Source organism: Myxocyprinus asiaticus, chromosome 16 (genome assembly GCF_019703515.2).
Source record: "Myxocyprinus asiaticus isolate MX2 ecotype Aquarium Trade chromosome 16, UBuf_Myxa_2, whole genome shotgun sequence".
Lineage (NCBI taxonomy): Eukaryota > Metazoa > Chordata > Actinopteri > Cypriniformes > Catostomidae > Myxocyprinus > Myxocyprinus asiaticus.
In genome coordinates, this window is record NC_059359.1 from 19,009,488 (window position 1) to 19,028,573 (window position 19,086).

General features: G+C 38.6%; 1 pseudogene; it reads left to right on the plus strand.

Annotated features, from left to right (window-relative positions):
• Nucleotides 1–6,153: 6,153 nt before the first annotated feature.
• Nucleotides 6,154–19,086, plus strand: part of LOC127454559 (thyroglobulin-like) — a 75,037-nt pseudogene continuing 62,104 nt past the window's right edge.

Here is a 19,086-nt window from a genome sequence, read left to right on the forward strand (position 1 = left end):
CTAGAGACATGAAACTTTGTGGAATGGTAGTAGTCACACAACTTAGACATACACATGTTCTTACCCCGATTGGCTAAAAGGTGGCAAAGGCAAAAGCGTTTTGGGCCATAACTCTGCAACCATAAGGGCTAGAATCAAAATATTAATTTCTGCTGAATCCTGGAGTCAAGCCCTACATAACGGATCTCAGATTTCATTTCCGTCTATAATGTTAAAAAATTTAATTTTTTGAAAAACATACTTTTTCGAACTCCTTTACCGTTAGACCGTTAGTCCGATCAGCACGCAATTTGGTGTACATCATCTACAGACCCACCTGACAAAAATGTATCAAAAGAATTTCGATACCTAAAATTGTTCAGAAGATATTACAATACAATTTCATTGGTGTAACGCAATTTGAGTAATTGAGCAATATCTACTCAACGCAAACTCCCAACATAACCAATGCATAGTCAACAGGATGTTTAGAAGATGTCAGAAAAGTTTCATACAATTCCGCCCTTAAGGGGCGCTTTAAAAGGCACCAATACCATAAACATAAGGTAATATGTTTCTTTTGACCAATTTTGCTCGAATTTCAAGCAGAGGGATTTATTTTTTACTTTATACATTAATCATAACATAAGTGTGTTACTGCACGATTATTGTGCTTCTTAAGGCACCTCCATATACTGTGTTTAACCGCCAACAAGGCTATGTTCACACAGTCAGTGATTGAGATTGACAACCATATTTACTTACAGGTGTAAATCTTGAAATGTCCCGTTCATACAACAGCTTGCAGTAGCAGTTCGAATATTGTCAGTATGAACGAACAACCGAAGTCACAACTGTATTCTAACAGCTGTAACCATAGTGACTGTGACTAAAAGATGGCGACGTCCATACCACTGGCAGGTCTTATCACAATTGCCGCCACGTTATTAAATAAATGAGTCCAATTGAGGCACGAATTCAGCTATCAGATCATAATTAACCGACAGCGGCTGTGAATGCTTTTTAACTGCATGCAGAGTGCAGCTTTTGTGTAGCGCAGCTCACGCCCGTGAGCAGCCGGTGGAAGACAGCGCAGCTCATTTCTCAGTTTCGGTGAATTAACAAAACCCCACATAAAACACACGAGACATAAGCGTGTACAGTGTAGGGTGTCTCTCACTGTACATGGCATAACTAACAACTATAGTTGTCCAGTACAGTTCCGTTCACACAGCACAGGTTTGCCGAGAATGCAGTTGTGAGCCCTGAAAATTTGCGGGTGTCAGTTCAGTTATAGAATGAGGTAGTCACACCGTAAGTAACCATCCTGTGTGTGAACGTAACCATATTAAGCACTCAAAAAAGGTCTGACAACCGTATTCTGCTGCTGTGTGAACGTGGCCAAAGATTGTTTGTCATGCATGCCCCATGGATCTTTTAGCCTGCACATGATTTTACATCTATTGGTGCAATACATATTAACTTTATTTGATATAATCTGTTCCCCTTATTTTTCTATTTATTTGACATCCATGACTATTTATCAAAACAGACAATTTAAGATATTTTTATTGTGCGACTGTTGAGCACAGAAACGATGTGCTGGTTTTTTCATGCTTTTATGTTGTTATAATACTTTTTGCTTGCGCTTTAAGCAACACACTAATCATGCAGTAACGCACTGTATAAAGTAAATCCGAACACAATTGGTCAAAAAGACATATCTAATTTTCATGGTACTGGTGTCTTTTAATAGTTGTGCCTATATTTCTGTGACTGCTGTCTTAAGATTCCATGCCGAGTACACTGATACTCAATTTGCCACAACTAGCCACACTTCCTGTATACCATTTTGAATTTAACTGAAAACATACTTTTTTAAACACATCCTAGGCCGTAAGTCCAATTCACTTGAAATTTGTTATCTAGGGACATTCATAGCAAAAAGTTATCAAAAGCTTTTTGATAGACTGAACGGTTCTTGATCAGCACTTCAACAAAATAGATGGCAAGATATCAAAAAGCATCAGAGGCTGTATCTCAGTGATGCTTTACTGTATTGACATGAAATTTTGTGTTTCTCATTGGCATCAAACACTGAAAGCGCCACACAAATTCGGTGAAAGTGCCAACTATTGGTCTAAAGTTATCATGAAATATTTTGTTTTATAACCATTTCTATTTATTAATTTTTACAGCTTTCCTTAAAATAATTATCAGAAATGTCCAGTCATATTTTTCCTAGACCGTTGCCCGATTGGCACGGAATTTGGAATACATCATCTACAGACCCCCCTGACAATTTAAAAAAAATAATAATTTCGATAAGTTCAAATGTTCCAAAAATATTAGCGAAAAAGTTCCTTTGGTTGAACATGATTTGAGTAATTGATCAATATTTACTCAACGCATACTCGAAGCTTAACCAAACTTGGTATAAATAGTCAGGAGAACAATATGAATATGTATGCAAAGTTTCGTACAATTGCACCACTACAAATTTGATTATTTTGGTCATGTCACCATATGTTGCTTGGTCATATGTTCAGCTATGACAGTGCACATCTTTGCCATGGTATATAAGACACTGCAGTTTTGTGGTGTTTTTTTAAGGAAAGTTCTTGCATCCTAGAGAAGATGCAGAACATGGGACAGTGGAAGCTCTTTGTGTTACTGCAACACTGTTTAACATCCTCTGTTTGACATATGGCAAGGTTTCAGTTAAAAGGATCTTTGAACTGTTCTTCGGTAACAGGTGAGGATAGCCTACAATTTATCAGTTGATTTTCAACAGTACATTTACATTACATATACGTTTATTCATTTGGCAGACACCTTTATCCAAAGTGACTTACAAAAGAGGAATAATACATCATAAGAGATTCATCTTAAGGAGACAGTGGTACGAAAAGTGCTACATTACAAAGTTCTACTAGCAATAGAATAGTAGTATCCAAGACAGGTTAGAGTGCAACAAGAATGTATGTTTGTATGTGTATATATATATATATATATATATATATATTTTATGAGTGAATGGTTAAGTGCTCATGGAAAAGATGTGTTTTTAGCCTTTTTTGAAGACAGAGAGTGAGTCTGCTTCACGGATGGAGTTAGGAAGTTCATTCCACCAATGTGGTACAGTGAAACTGAAAGTCCGGGAAAGTGTTTTGGTGCCTCTTTGTGTTGGTACAACAAGGCACCACTCATTAGCCGACCGGAGGCTTCTGGTGGATACTGCAGAACTGATTTTAGGTATGCTGGATCAGACCCAGTGACTGTTCTGTATGCCAGCATCAGAGCCTTGAATTTGATACATGCATCAGCCAGTGAAGAGAGACAAGGGTGGGTGTAACATGCGCTCTCTTTGGTTTATTAAAGACCAGACATGCTGCTGCATTCTGGATCATTTGCAGGGGTCAAATTGCGCATGCAGGGAGACCTGCAGTGAGAGTGTTACAATAGTCTAGTCTAGTTATGACAATTGACTGAACAAGAAGTTGTGTGGCATGTTCAGAGAGAAAGGGTCTTATTTTCCTGATATTGTAGAGTGTAAATCTACATGATCGTGCTGTCGTTGAGATGTGGTCTGTGAAATTGTGTTGGTTATTGATAGTTACTCCTAGATTTCAGAGCGTTTTTGAAGAGCGTTACTGTAGTTGATCCCAGCTGAATGGTGATGTTGTGTTCAACAGCAGGGTTGGCTGGAAAGATGAGGAGCTCAGTCTTCGCTGGGTTAAGTTGCAGGTGGTGTTCCCTCATCCAGGCTGAGATGTCTGCCAAACAGGCTGAGATTCGAGCAGTCACCGTGGTGTCGTTGGGCTGGAAAGACAAGTAGAGCTGTGTGTCATCGACGTAGCAGTGGTAAGAGAACCCATGTGCCTGAATGATGGGTCCCATTGATGTTGTGTATATAGCGAAGAGAAGTGGCCCAAGCACTGCACCCTAAGGTACCCCAGTAAGTAGCTGATGTGACTTGGACACCTCACCTCTCACCTCTTCTTTCACCATGAATGGGATGAGAGAAACTGGTCTGTTGTGTTCTGCTTGTGTGGGGTTAAGTGTGTTTTTTTAAGCAGCGGGGTTACTTGAGCCTGGTAAAATGTATTGGGAAAAATGCCTGTAAGTAGAGATGTGTTAATTATGTGTGTGAGTACAGGTAGGATGGACGGAGAGATGACTTGGAGAAGTTGGGAAGGAATGGGGTCAAGGGGACAGGTGGTGGGGTGTTTGGAGAGGAGGAGTTTAGAGACTTCAGTGTCAGTCAGAGGAGAGAACAGAGATAGAAGAGCTGCATACAGGAGGCAGGTGTTTTAGAGGGTGTGGTGTTGAGAATGTATTGCTAATGGCTGTAACCTTATTAGTAAAAAATGTGGCAAAGACATCTGCTGTCAGTGAGGTGTCAGGCTGTGGAGGGGGAGGACAGTGGACTGTGTTGACTGTTCTAAATAAGCTGCGAGTGTAACGAATGAGGCTGGTATCCCTTCAGCCGACCACCAGAGGGAGCCCTCTCCCGAATACTGACACTGTACCGTTTCTTCTATGGTGACTTCCTGTTTACATCATATAAATAGCCATGCTTTTCCATTGTTACTTTGCGAAGTATTGCCAGTTTCACTGCCTTACCAAGCGTTATTCCCACAGCCTGTTTATTGCCTTCTTGTTATGACCATTGTGCCTGCTTCACTGATTACCGATTCTTGGATTACTGTTTTGCCCTGTTTGCCTGTTTGGACTGATTACCTGTTAACGACTACTTTGCCTGCATCAACGATTACGTCTCTGCCTTGTGTCTTGGATTTGTTTGCTGTTTGTTATTAAACTTCCTGCATATGGATTCTACTTTCACCTCCATGTCAACTCCCTCACAGAATACTTTGCCACCAATGAATCCAGCGGAAGTTTCTAAGCTCCAGGCTGCATTCGCTTACCAGTGCAAACTTCTCACAAGTTACCAAGAACAACTGAACAATCTAAAAGCTGCTAATGAGAACCTCACCCTCTACATCCGCTCTCTTCCATCCCCACAAGCTACACTGGTAAGATTTGTTCTTCCTGATAAGTTTGATGGCTCGCCAGAGAAATGTACGGGATTTTTACGTCAATGTAAAATATATTTCTCCAATCAACAAGAGTCATTCAGCCAGGATTCAAAGAAATGTGCATTTATGATGACATTACTTACTGGAAAAGCGTTAGACTGTGCCTCAGCTGTTTGGGAGAATGATAGACAACTTCAAACATCATTTGATTACTTTGCCTCCCAGATCCATGAAGTGTTTGAATACCCAGAGGGAGGAAAAGATGTCTCTGTTCAGCTGCTTCATGTACACCAGGGTTCACGTTCTGCAGCTGACTTTGCCATACACTTCAGGACATTAGCAGCCCAACTTTTCGACTGGAGCTTCCTGCTAACTATCGCCTCTCTCATTCTTTTCATGTGTCATTGTTGAAACCTGTCCACCCGACATCTGGCCCCGGAACCACGGATCCTGAGCCTCATCAACCATCAGAGGGAGCCCTCTCCCGAATACTGACACTGTACCGTTTCTTCTATGGTGACTTCCTGTTTGCATCATATAAATAGCCATGCTTTTCCATTGTTACTTTGCGAAGTATTGCCAGTTTCACTGCCTTACCAAGCGTTATTCCCACTGCCTGTTTATTGCCTTCTTGTTATGACCATTGTGCCTGCTTCATTGATTACTGATTCTTGGATTACTGTTTTGCTCTCTTTGCCTGGTTGGACTTATTACCTGTTAATGACTACTTTGCCTGCATCAACGATTACGTCTCTGCCTTGTGTCTTGGATTTGTTTGCTGTTTGTTGTTAAACTTCCTTCATATGGATTCTACCTTCGCCTCCATGTCGACTCCTTCACAGCGAGTGTCTGTAGTGCTGATGATCTTGTCCTGTAATAGGAAGTTTTTGCAGATTTAACATTATCTGAAAAAGATACAAGCAGAGACTAATACTTACCCAGATCTGCTGGATCTTTAGATTTCCGCTGTCTCCTCTCAGCCATCCTGAGGTCAGTCTGATGTTTACGAAGAATGTCAGAGAGCTAGGGGCTGGGCAGTGTCATACGTGCTGGCCTAGAGGAGAGAGGACAGACGCTGTCTAGACAGGTTGTTAAAGTAGAGCCTAGTGTGTCTGTGGCAGTGTTTACATCCATGGTGGAAGAGAGTGGGAAGAGAGATAGAGACAGCAGTGGAAAAGCATGTGGGTGAAAGAGAATGGAGGTTACGGTGAAAAGAAACCAAAGGCGGAGTCTGTTTTAATATAGATGGGAGAGTCATGTTGAATTGAACAAAGTAGTGATCAGAGACATGTAAAGGAGTAACAAGAATATTTGTGTTGGTACAGTTACGTGTAAAAATGAGGTCCAGCTGGATGCCCAATCTGTGAGTTGCTGTAGTGCTTAGTCTTTCCAAGTCAAAAGAGGCCAGAAGAGCATGAATTTCAGTGGCCTGGGGCTTGTGTTAGTGTATGTTGGTGTAGTAAATCACCATTAACCATAAAGGTTGGATAATTTGACTTAATCATTGTTCATAACACCTTTATGTTTGACTAAGTCTCTTTGGGAGCTGTGTATGAGTTTGTATTGATTAGGAAACTCATCCACTTGTTTCTTACCATCAGAGTACCAGCTGGAGACAAAGAGTCTAAGTTATTGTGAACAGCTCAGGGTTGTCAGTGCAGCCCAGGAACATGAGCACATTCCCCAGTGTTCTGAGGATGGCCGCTTCAGGTGCAGTAACTTCAATTTTACAATATGTGTACTTTTAGTATACTTACAGTCTACTTACCCAAGAAAGTACTGACTAATATTAGGTAACTACATGTACTTAATATGGGTAAGGTTAGGGTTAGGGTTAGTGCCTAGTAATTACTATAGTTTTTGTAATTCTATAGTACGTAAATGTGAAACAGTACTGTAAAATAAAGTACTACCAATGGATTCTTATTAGCTACATAAATCTGCAACATGTCAAAAACATGTTAGATCAAATTACCATTAATTGCAAGCAATGATATCATGGATAAGTCAGGATAATTTGACCAGAGTCCTCACTGATTTGACTGCACTGTAATAGCAACAAATGTCTAGGAAAGTGCACAGGTGGTGCTTTCCAAGAAGTGTTTTTGAAAAAATCTAAAGGGCCTTTAGCCCTGTTGTACCCTACTTTTTTGTAATGGACAGTTTTATTTGAATGTTTTAGTGTTTTGGCATTTAAAGGGATAGATCACCCAAAAATTTAAATTCTCTACCTCATTTACTCACCCTTATGCCATCACAGACTTACTTTCTTCTGCTGAACACGAATGAATATTTTTAGAAGTATATCTCAGCTCTCTAGGTCCATAGAATGCAACTGAATGGTGGCCAGAACTTTGAAGGTCCAAACAAAATATAAAGGCATCATAAAAGTAATAAATATGACTCCAGTGGTTAAATCTATATATTCAGAAACTATATGCTAGGTGTGGATGAATCGCCAAAAACAAAAGAAGAAGAATGTAAAAGTGAAAGTGGAGATTTATAGCAAATAAGGACTTAAATATTGATCTGTTTCTCACCTACACTTATAATATTGCTTCAGAAGACATGGATTTAACCACTGGAGTCTAATGGATTTATTTTATTCTGCCTTTGTGTTTTTGGACCTTCAGAATTCCATTTACTTACATTGTATGGACATACAGAGCTGAAATATTCTTCTATATATATATATATATAAATATATATATATATATATATATTGTGTTCAGCAGAAGAAAGTAAGTCATACACATCTGCGATGGCATGAGGGTGAGTAAATGATGAGAGAATTTTCATTTTTGGGTAAACTATCCCTTTAACCACAATTTCCTTAATATAGTGTTTCTTTAATTGCCATAGATGTAGGGCATGTAGAGATTTTACTTTGAAAAATTATATGTTTGGAACTAAAAACACAAATTTAGCAAAATGTAAATGATTTTTCTTGTAGGCTTGTTCAGTGTAATCGTGGAGGTGGGGAATGTTGGTGTGTAAATGCAGAGGGACTGGAGATACCTGGGAGTCGAAAAAACGGATCTACGGTTCATTGTAATACACAAAGAAATTCAATGTAATGTATCACTTAAGCAATATTTCAGGGCTATGCACACAAAAATGGCTTTTGATGAAGGATTGCTATTCATTTCCAAATGTAATCTATGGTAAGGCTTAAACCTTAAGGAGGGAAAGATTTGATCACAATCTACTGAATTAGTTATATGCAAAGAATCAGTTGTATCAAATTCAAATAAACTGACAACTCCCTGTCCTGTGTTCACTCTCTATAGGTTCAGCTCAGAGGGCACTATGGAGTGGAGACAGTACATTGGTGCCTGTGCGTTTGGACTCTGTGCATTTGCTGAGTACGAGCAGATGAAAGACCCTCAAAATGTGAGTACAGTTATTCTAGACAATATTATTTAGATTTGCAGGAGGCATTCCTTGAGTTTATACTTTCTAGAAAGAATATTATCTATTTAGATGTCTTAGATTAGCTGTCATAAAAGACATAATTCTGAGTCTGAAATGGAATGTTTTTGTTAGAATATCTTGAACTTTGACCCTAGGTCCTGGTGTTTGTGAGGTGAGACAGTGTCGACTCCTTCATGGTATTGGAGAGCCCTCTCCACCACAGTGCTCAGCTGACGAAGGCTTCTTACCTGTGCAGTGCAAGTTTGTTAACACCAGTGACAGAATGGTCTTTGATTTGCATCACACCTTCAACAGGTGAGACACACCAGCTCCTAGTTTAGAAATGGTTTATGTGCATTAGCAATTTAATAAAGGACAATCTGAAGTATATGTCTGAAATTATTGTTAATACATTTAAATAAGTATTGATAGTTCTTCAGACCTTCAAACCTGTCCTTTAATTTTACTGAAATTTTAAAATGAGCAAATTGGTAAATAAGGGTCAGTTTTTTATATTAAGTAATTCAATAGATTTTCATCTAAACGCTTGCTTAGTGTAGGACTACACCTCCAAATCTGGGAAACCAGCCCAAGCTGTTTATTTTTAACCACTAGACAGCAGTATAGCATCAAATATAAGGATCGGGTTCATGATGGTCTCTTCCCCAGTTTTGATTACATGTAGACTGCATAATACAGCCTACTAAGATGTGCAGTGTTTCTGTATACACATGGACAAAAATCATTAGGGTTTAACACAACATATTTTAAACACATCAATTGTAAACTGAGGTACATTGTAAAAACAAAAGGCACATTTCCAGTCAAGGAAAACAGCAGTATTTAAATATAAAATACTACAAATAAAGTAATGGATGGCTTTTTAACATAAGTCACTGTCATGATGTGCTCATACCATATACTTAAGTGTCATACATTTTAACTTAAATTTATTTTTTGTAACAGAGACCCAGAGGTGTTTCAGACTTTCAGTGGTTTCAGAAAGGCTTCCCCAGAGCTCTCTAGTTATTGTTTCTGTGCAGACAAACACAGGTGAGACAAACCTCAACAGCTACACCCACAGGTTTTATCGCATAGTGCCTTACTACAAATCAGAATAAAGACCTTCAATATAAAGGGGTGGACTTTCTCTATCATAAGTGTATTATGGTCACTTTGGAGAAAAGCATCAGCTTAATGCCAAATTACTAGGCTAAAGCTGGCTTTACACTACTTGATTTTTCCAATGATTTTCAGGTGTTAGCTTCATTAATATAATCACCAACCAGGCAGAGGGAGACAGAGTGCCCATTAGCACCTCTCAGCAGGAGGTGTTAATCATTTGACCGTCTGGACTCCTGAGTTAATGGCTTCAAGCACTGAAAAAACACATCTGTTTTGTTTGAAAAAATCATTCTGTCACTGAGAAGAACTGACAAGATGACAAGCTGATCAGAACTTTTTTTTTATCACACTCAGCTGCATATCACAAACATTGATTAAAATCCATAGTGATTCTGTCATTCTGCAGAAATAATGCAAAGCGACTAATGACAGATAAAAGTAATCTTGATGGACATTTTACAGTTTGGGATAATTTTAAAATATAACCTTGTGAAAGCCAACCAAACTATGAAGAAAATGCAACATTTTAACTATTTTAGCCCCTGTTTTGGAACAATCAAGCAAGTTACAGGTCTGAAAACACCCCAAATCACTCTATTGTAATTGCAGTTTTACTCATGTTGTTATTTTGGCGAGCTCCACTGACAGGGATCAGAGTGAGATCGTTGCAGTGAGTCGTTATGTGTGACACCTTTCCACCATTTTTAATCAGCAAGTATGTCATACATCTGACTGAAGAGAGTGAGATCTCAGCAAAACAGTCTGCATGTGTGACACCCTTGGCCAAAACGAGTTGTTTGAGTCTGCTAGAGTACAGCTTAATTAGTGAAGCACCACTTTGATTCTAAACTTTCTTAGATAAATCAAAGGAATACACTTAGGGCGTCTTCACACCTAGTTCATTTGAGCACTCCAAGCACTCTCAGAGTGGTATAACGTGTATATGAGCAACCCAAGTGGTCTCAGACCCCCCTAAAAGGACCCAAAAGCGAACCGTAGTCAGACCAGTACGGTTCGTTTGTGGGTACTTTTGTGGTTAGATTGATTTGTGCGATGTGAAAGCGAAAAGGAACCAGTCCGCTTTGCATTTTATGATATAAGTACCTCGTGGCTTGCCATACATAGCTGCATTACATACTTCATATTCCATTCCACATATGGGAATTTTAAGCGACTATAGATATACCATGATTACCATGACATGTTTTCATGTCTCATATTCCGTTCTTGTATTATTTGAGCACCTAAATTGAGCAGCGTGAGCAGAGCAGTGTGATAAGATGAACCGCTTTAAAGTGCTCCGATGGGTGTACTGTCTACGGAGGTTCGCGCCAAACTCCCACGAATATACAAGTGAGGATTTTTATAGTTTCATTTGAATTTAATTTGAGCAATGGCAAATGTTCTTGGCTCATACACACAATGTAAATGACACGCAGGAGGAGATGCTTGCTTGCTCCATTACTCTCAAGATGATAAAGAAACACATTTTCAAATGCACATAGAATATCAAATGTTTTCCTTCATGTGAAATAAGGGCTTGTAGGTTTTATCGGAGAGCCTTAACATAATGTGAGAGAGTGAAGAATTTAGGACAGAAATACAGTATACATTAGTACCATTGCATAATGTAATATAATTGGCAGTGTTGTCTGGGTTTCATAAATGATATAAAATAAATATTATTTTTTTATGTAATTCTGTCCCTGTGCAATAATTTTTAATGAGAAATGCAATCATCTTTATAGCCTTAAAAGTAATCATATAGCCCCATTTTATTATATGATTTCAAGTTAAACATCAATACATGACTACTTAAGGTGTAGGCCTATCTGTAATAAGCATACATGAATCTTAAAGAGTATGACAATTTGTATGACAATTGCTTATCATAATAATCATAATTATTTATGAAAATTTGTTAGCCATATTTCATTATAGTGACAGCCCTAGCTGCAATTGGGGTCTGAGTTCTTAAGGAGCTGTTGTGTGAACAACAAGGGGTCTGAGACCACATTAATGTGAAGAGGACCAAAAAAGAAACTGGGTCCTCTTTAAAGTCCACTTACATTGTGAACACCAAAAGCACTGAGTTCATTTGTGGCTGGTTCCCTTTCTGGTTCACTTTAACCGAACTGGGTTTGGTTAAATTAAAACGTATTATATGTGAAACCACCCTTAGATATATATTACAGTTTACAGAATGACAATTTGCGCTTGGTGTAAATAGCACCTGTCACACAGAGTGACTTTTTGCACTCCAGTTGTCCAAAAGACACACAAATTGAAGACAAACTGCACCCACTAGTGTGGCTGTAATGGTGTAGTGTGTAAAGATGGTGTGGATGTGCTTTATTTCATGTGGTCGACCCAGGTTCTAATCTGCCTTTTGTCCCACTTTTCACAAAATACTGTACCATGGTGATACTATGGTTTCTGTATTAAAACCATGGTTAATTTGTAGAAGGGAAGGTTAAGTTTAAGGGAAGAGGTTGGTGTAGGGTGTCTGTGGGACTCTAAATAAACACAGTAAACATGCTGCAATGATCCCCAATACTGTATGTGAGTATTTAATTAGGGATGTAAGTAGTATCTGCCACTATTTGCACCAGGATTCAAATAGCATCAATCTATATTTGCACTTAGTGCAAATAGCCTCTGCCTGAATTTTAACTACATTAAAGCTCACTGAATGTTACACAAGCTGTGTTTGACAGGTTGAGGAAAATTTGTCCTGATCTAGCTCTTATGTTTTGTTTTAGGTGTTGAGCTGCTGTTGGATGAGGTATATGACACAGCAATTTCGGACCAGACTGCAGGAAGTACATTCTCACGTTCAAACATGTATCGAATCCTACAGTGCCACTACCTTGCTGTCCAGCTGGCCATGAGCAGGAGATTTAGATGTACTTGAAAAGGAACATCGCTAAATTGATGATAAATGTAATAATTAGATCAGTCTATGTGTATGGAATAGAATATGAACAAAAAATTAATTATATTGTGGTCTAGGACTAAAATCCACCCTTCATCATTTAGCTGTTACATCTGTATAGTAATAAAGTTACTTACTGAACTCTCATTGTTTACTAATGTCCCACCCAATGTGAGAGTGAATGAGCTGCAGCTACTCGGGCTGGTAATTTCTTTGTGCCCTCCTGCACTGATAATGGAGCATATGTGCCAACCCAGTGTCAATCTGGTGGTCAGTGTTGGTGTGTGGACACTGATGGCAAAGAGATCTTTGGCACATGACAGTATGGAGTACCACAATGTAATGAGTGTGACCTTAATTGATTTCTTTATACTGTATGCAGCAAATGTAGTATATGTGTGTATTTTATGGAATATTGGATAAACAGCTTATGACTTATTATTTGCAGTGATGTCTCTTCAATATCTTAATTTGGTCAATCAATGACGTACACAAATAATGTCAGGTAGTCAAATTTAGTCTATAAAACAGTATTCACATTATGAACTAACATAATTAATCCCATCTAACAGTAGCATTCTGTTTATCTATGTTTATCGTGCTTTAATGTTGCTTTCTTGATTTTTTTTTCATGGGCTGAAGTCACTGGGTTATTGCACAATTATTGTGATCTTAAGTTTATTTGAGTGATTTTGCTTGCCAAGGGACAGGTAAACCAAAAAAACTTAAAACTGATTCTTTTTTGAATGGACTAATGTGTGTCTGCAATGACTAATGTTGTGATTCTTGTTTGTTTAGGCACTGGAGTGAAAGACTGCCTGTCTGAGAGGAGACGAGCCCTCTCCAGGCTCTTTTATGGCCCAGCTGGAGACTTCAGCAAGAGCAACGTGTTCTCGGATTCCAGAGACAGCTGCTCTCTTCTTGTTCCTTGCAGCCCACAATTACAGGAGCTTTTGGCCAACTCTGGTCTTCTGCAGTTCTTGCCAGAGTTGGAGCATCCAAATGTCAGAGACATCCTGGCAGACCTTCTCCAAGGAATGTTCCCATCTGGGGCCCTTGCCCTAAAAGCACTTGCTCTTGCACCTAATCCCAAAAGGCTCCAGGAGAATCTCTTTGGCAGAAAATTCCTGAAGAATGCTGGCAACTTCAACTTCAGTGGTACTGTTGGAACCAGTGGTACATTAAGTTTCAGTCAAGTCTTCAGTCAAGTCGGTCAGAAACATGGTGCAAATGAATTTATACAGTTAGCCAAGACCTTCTCAGATGGCTGTGCCAGTCTTAATCTAGACCAAGAGATTTCTAATGCCTTTGGCTGTGCTGTGAACCTGAAAAACAAACGAGATGTGATTTAAACTTGTTTCAATGACTCTTGAGAACCAGCAGTTTCTCACTACCCTACGAGAAGTCATCAAACAGCTGAGGCAGAAGGCAGAGGAAAGCACTCAGTTGGGTCAACTTTTCCGTGTCATTTTCCAGAAGTCCAAATCAGATGCTTGTAAATCATTTACTTCCACCTCAACTCTGTACGTGCCCCAATGCACTGAGGAAGGACAGTACCAGGAAGTGCAATGCCTGGAGATAATGGATTCTTGCTCCACTGGGTCCAGACCAAGATGCCCCTCCCAATGTGAGAAGGAATGTCAAACAGCAATTGCAGTCAAAGCTAGCAGTTCTACAGGCTCTGAGGTTTTCATCCCGAAATGTGAGATTGATGGTGCTTATGTAGCATGTCAGTGCCTTGGCAAGAGCTGCTTCTGCGTGGACCAAGCTAGAGCAAAGCTCAACATTTAGAGTTCAGGAAGCTCTCTTCAATGTGAGTCAGACACACCAAGCCCAGATGTTGAATTAGATGCTGAAATACAGATTAAAATGCCACAATAATGCATTATAGTGATTTTGCAACCTTTTTTGGTATTTTGTATTGTATAGCTTTAGTGCTTCCAATTTTGAGAGGCTACACACAAGGGCGTAGATTTGGCTTAAACATTGGGGGGGTTGTTGCATGAAGCATTTACATGTTTCCATTGATCATGGTATAACATGGTATAAGATAAAACTGTCAGTTTAGTTTACATTTTCTGGCTCAGTATAGCACATATAACACATCCTATGATCAGGCTTATGTGAGCAGCCCCTGCCCATTGACTGCAAAAGCTTTTCTCTATGCTAAAGTGACACAGTTACACTTAAAGTAATTATACAAGTCTGCTGGAAATCAAAGAATGTAAAAGTTAGCTAATGCTTTTGTAATATTTGTTCAAAGTTTTTAATCAATCTGAATTATGTTCTGATAAAACATATAATCATTTAATGGTCTTCTTTTCAAGGTCCAACAAGTTGCCAGGCCACAGCAACCCAGCAATTCCTGTCTACAGTCTGCTCCATTCTGTCTGATCCATCTTCTTTAACCCAGTTCTCTGAAGTTTAGCACCAGATCCAGTGTGATGGACCTCCAGAACAAGCCATTGAGTTCTACCGTGAGTGGATCCAGGTCATCAATGATGGCAAAGACCTGCCTGTTTCTGAAATGCTTGGAATTCTACAAGCATACAGAAGAAATACAGAAACAATGGCATCATTCTTAGCCTTTCTCTCTGAATTATTCAAAGCTGGGCACCATAAAGTATTTCCTGCCCTCACAAGGTTTGAGAAGTTCTCTGATCTTCCATCTGATATTTTGGATGGGAACGCTGAGGGCGTTTCTGGACCATCGGTTTTCTTGAATCCATTATATCTATTGAGAATATTCAAAGAAGATTCTGTTCATCCAGGCCTGCTATCAGACATCAGTGCTCTTCTGGGGAGTTTTCACCTACATCAGTGCTGGTGTATTAACCCTCAAGGAGACATGCTTGCAGCCAGTAAGGCTCCTGTTGGACAAATCCCCAAATGTGAGCCATACACTGTAACAGTCTTTGTATGCAGTGCCACAAATACAAATCTGCAACACCTTTTCAAATATTTCTTCGTAATTTATATAACCCTCTTATGCATGGTGTCCACAGTGGATAGACCTTTAAAAGCCATGATTAATCATGCAGGGTGTGATGTTAACATCCAGACCACATCTTTGACCCTTACCTAAAATTCTATGTGACTGCTCTTTTTAAATGTACAAATATAAATATAAATTCAATATGGCTTATGAAAGTACTGATGCACCAAGTAACTCTCAGTTATCTATATTATACTATTAATATATTATACTTTTATTGCAGTAGATATATGTGTATATAAAAAAGATTGGGAATCATACTATGTTTACTTAGAAGTAAAAAGAAACATTAAAATATATTTTTTCTTTATGATTTATGAATTAATGCGTCAGAGGTTTAAATCCTTTTAATTAAGAGTTCTGTCTTTGACAAAGTGTTTTGACTCTAGGAGAAAATATATTCTCCAAAAATTTAGTGCTTTTTTAAATTTGAGCCTTTTGGATGTTGGTTCTTTCATTGCCTTTTTCTTAACTCTGTCTACTCATAATTGTTATTGATAGTGGCTGCAATGATGGGATAGGAGACATCTGAGATATTACTATATGTGCTTACATTCTGTACCTACACTAATAATTGAATATGCTTTATCTTTTCGACAGCCCTACATTTCTACTGGCAGAGCAGGCTAATGGCCAGTGAGAAAGATAGAAAGAGTGTAGTTCTGGGGTACCAGCCCTACATTCCACAGTGTGATGCTTATGGCCAGTGGCTGCCCAGCCATTGCCACCCAAGCACAGGTGAGAATGCACTTTGCCTTATTTATCATAATCACTGGGGCGTTTTCCCATGGTACTGTACATGAGAAGCATATATTTATGTTTTTATTATTATTATTATTTAGTTTATTTTTAATTAGCATTTTTAAAGCATGCATGTGTGACCAGTGCTTGGTGAAGAAATAATCTGACATAAACATAAATGCAAAATGTATCTGCAGATCATTTACTCATCACAGTGGTTTCTGTGTTTTTAAATAATTTTTATTTTATTTATTTTTTTGGTCTCTCTGATATCAAAGGAAACTGTTGGTGTGTTGATGAGGAGGGCACATACTTCATGGACTCTCTGACCTTTCGCTCTACGCCCCCTCAGCAGTGTAAGAATCTCATCTCTTGTTGAAGTTTATTTTTTTATAATCCAAGAAGCAAAGTCCATGATATAGTAAGGACTAATGTTAGTGTCTTTAAGGTTTTGTCTTCTTTGGTCTACTGTTCAATAGTTTAAGATTATTGGGTAACTAAAATAGCTAAAATATGTCATTTAACTTCTGGATTGTTTTTTTAATGATGTGATGATTTGTAATAATTTGTCTTCCAGGTCAAACTACATGCCAAAGGGTCCAAAGTCACTTTCTGCTCTCTGACTGGACACAAACAAACTCTAATAACACTTACACGTACAGCCCATCATGTGAGGAGGTAAGGCTTTCTCTTGTGTTTATTTGGTCAGTACATATTCTATTTTAACTATTGGAGGCTTGCATTTCAAACATGTCTGTTTCTCTGTTGCATGTCTGTAGGATGGTGAGTTTTATTTGTCATCCATCCATCCATCCATCCATCCGTCTATTTGGTGTTATCCATCCATCCATTGTCTATTTGGTGCTATGTGTCTTAGGTCCAAGTTGGTGCTCTCTACTGAAGGCACTGGCTTTGCAGAGAGAAGTGGGTGTTGGGTATGAGCCTGAATGTGTGCAGTATGGACAACGGTTCTCTCCCCTGCAGTGTGACCTGTCTGACTGTTGGTGTGTATCTCAAAATGGAAAGGAGCTGCCAGCCACACGGACCCCTCACAGTACAGAAAAAACCCTAGACTGTGACGGTAAGTGAATGGACCCTTTTCACAGATTGTGATTACATGTTTCTGCCTCATTTGGCAGTGTAAATCTAGCAAACATTTTTATATTTGGTAGATAATGGTAACGCTTTACATAAAGTTCCATTTGTTAACATTAGTAAACAACATTAGTTAACAATTACCAATAATTTTACAGCATTTATTAATCTTGGTTAATGGTAATTTCAACATATACATTTTTAAAATCAAAAGTTGTATATATAAACATTAGTTAATGCACTATGATCTAACATGAACTAACAATGAAAAATGTTATTTTTATTAACTAACATTAAAGTTGCTGTAAGCGATTTTAACGTTCTGAAGCTTTCACGTGACTGAGCCGTTGAATTTGCCACGCCCCCTCATTCTAAACCCTGTGCTCCAAAGATAATTTTGAGACCAAAACTAAGCAAAAGAGCAGCATTGTTTGTTCCCTTGGCTGTCAAATTCAAAACAGTGGCACAATAGCGTCCTCAACTGACAAACATTGTGAATCAGAGCCTTAATTATCCTCTTCAAATTCAGCACTATGAGAACGAGCAAACTGATTGACCGGTGAAAAGTGTCAATGTCCGCGGCCCATGGACACATTTTTGTGCTGTTTACAAAGTCTACAACTGCCACAGAAACTGGGTGAGTTATCTCAGGACACTTATATCAATAATATCTTTAAGGGAGTAGGACATTTTTTTGCATACATTTCCATTAACAAAATAACTTACAACACCTTTAACAAAGATTAATAAATGCTTTGTAAATTGTTAGTTCATGATACCTATTGCATTAACTAATGTAACCTTATTTTAAAGTATTATAGAGTAAATATATAACAGTATTCTTTATGATATATTACCCTGCCACTTATTACCCTGCTGCTATAAAATAAATAATAAACTAATCACCACTGCTGCAAAGGGGTTTCAAATACTTTCTCTCTTCTGATAGCTGTAATTCACTGTTCTCTATTTTTTCCCTATTTTGGAAAGTCGTGGAAGTGTATAAAAGGTTATACAAGTTTACCCAGCTATAGTTTGTGTGTGTGAATCAGCCCACAATGAGTCTCATACAGACTATTTTCTGTACATTGGTCATACACAGTGACATAGAAAAATCAGTTCAGTGAAACATTCATGCATCATAAAGTATCAAAATATGACAACATTTATTTTTGTTTTTCTTTAAAGCTGTGGTAATCAGACAGATGTGGCAGGTCAGCAGAAGCAGTGCTGTGAGCTGTACTGTGACCAAGGTTATGTCAATGCCCTTCCTTTCACCAAATTCCTGTGTGATCCCCAACCAAAAAAACTGGCTGGATGATGCTCCACTATCTTATGCCTGCCAAAGTAAGGCCACACATACACATTGTCCTCTTTACCTGTTGTAAAACACTCACACAGTATTATGTTCATTTGGGTTTTGTCTTTCTATGATAGATTGCTGTTCCAATTACTGAGCAGTTGGGTCTATTTATAATATATCAATTTTTGTGTGTATGTGCATTGTGTAACAGGGCCTCAGGTATTGCAGACTGTGCAGGTATCCTTACAGCTGCAGCTGTCCCTGGTTGAGGGTCAGCAAGGTTGCAACACCCAGAGCTTTGAGCTACAGACTGCATTGCTGTGAGGCATAAGAGCAACAGGCCTCTGCAGCTTGCAGGAATAATACACAGCAGTCTACAAAGTATACTACAGCTCAGGTGCCATTATCCCACAGGCACAAAATACACTACAATATTGGTGTCATTTGCTCTCTGATT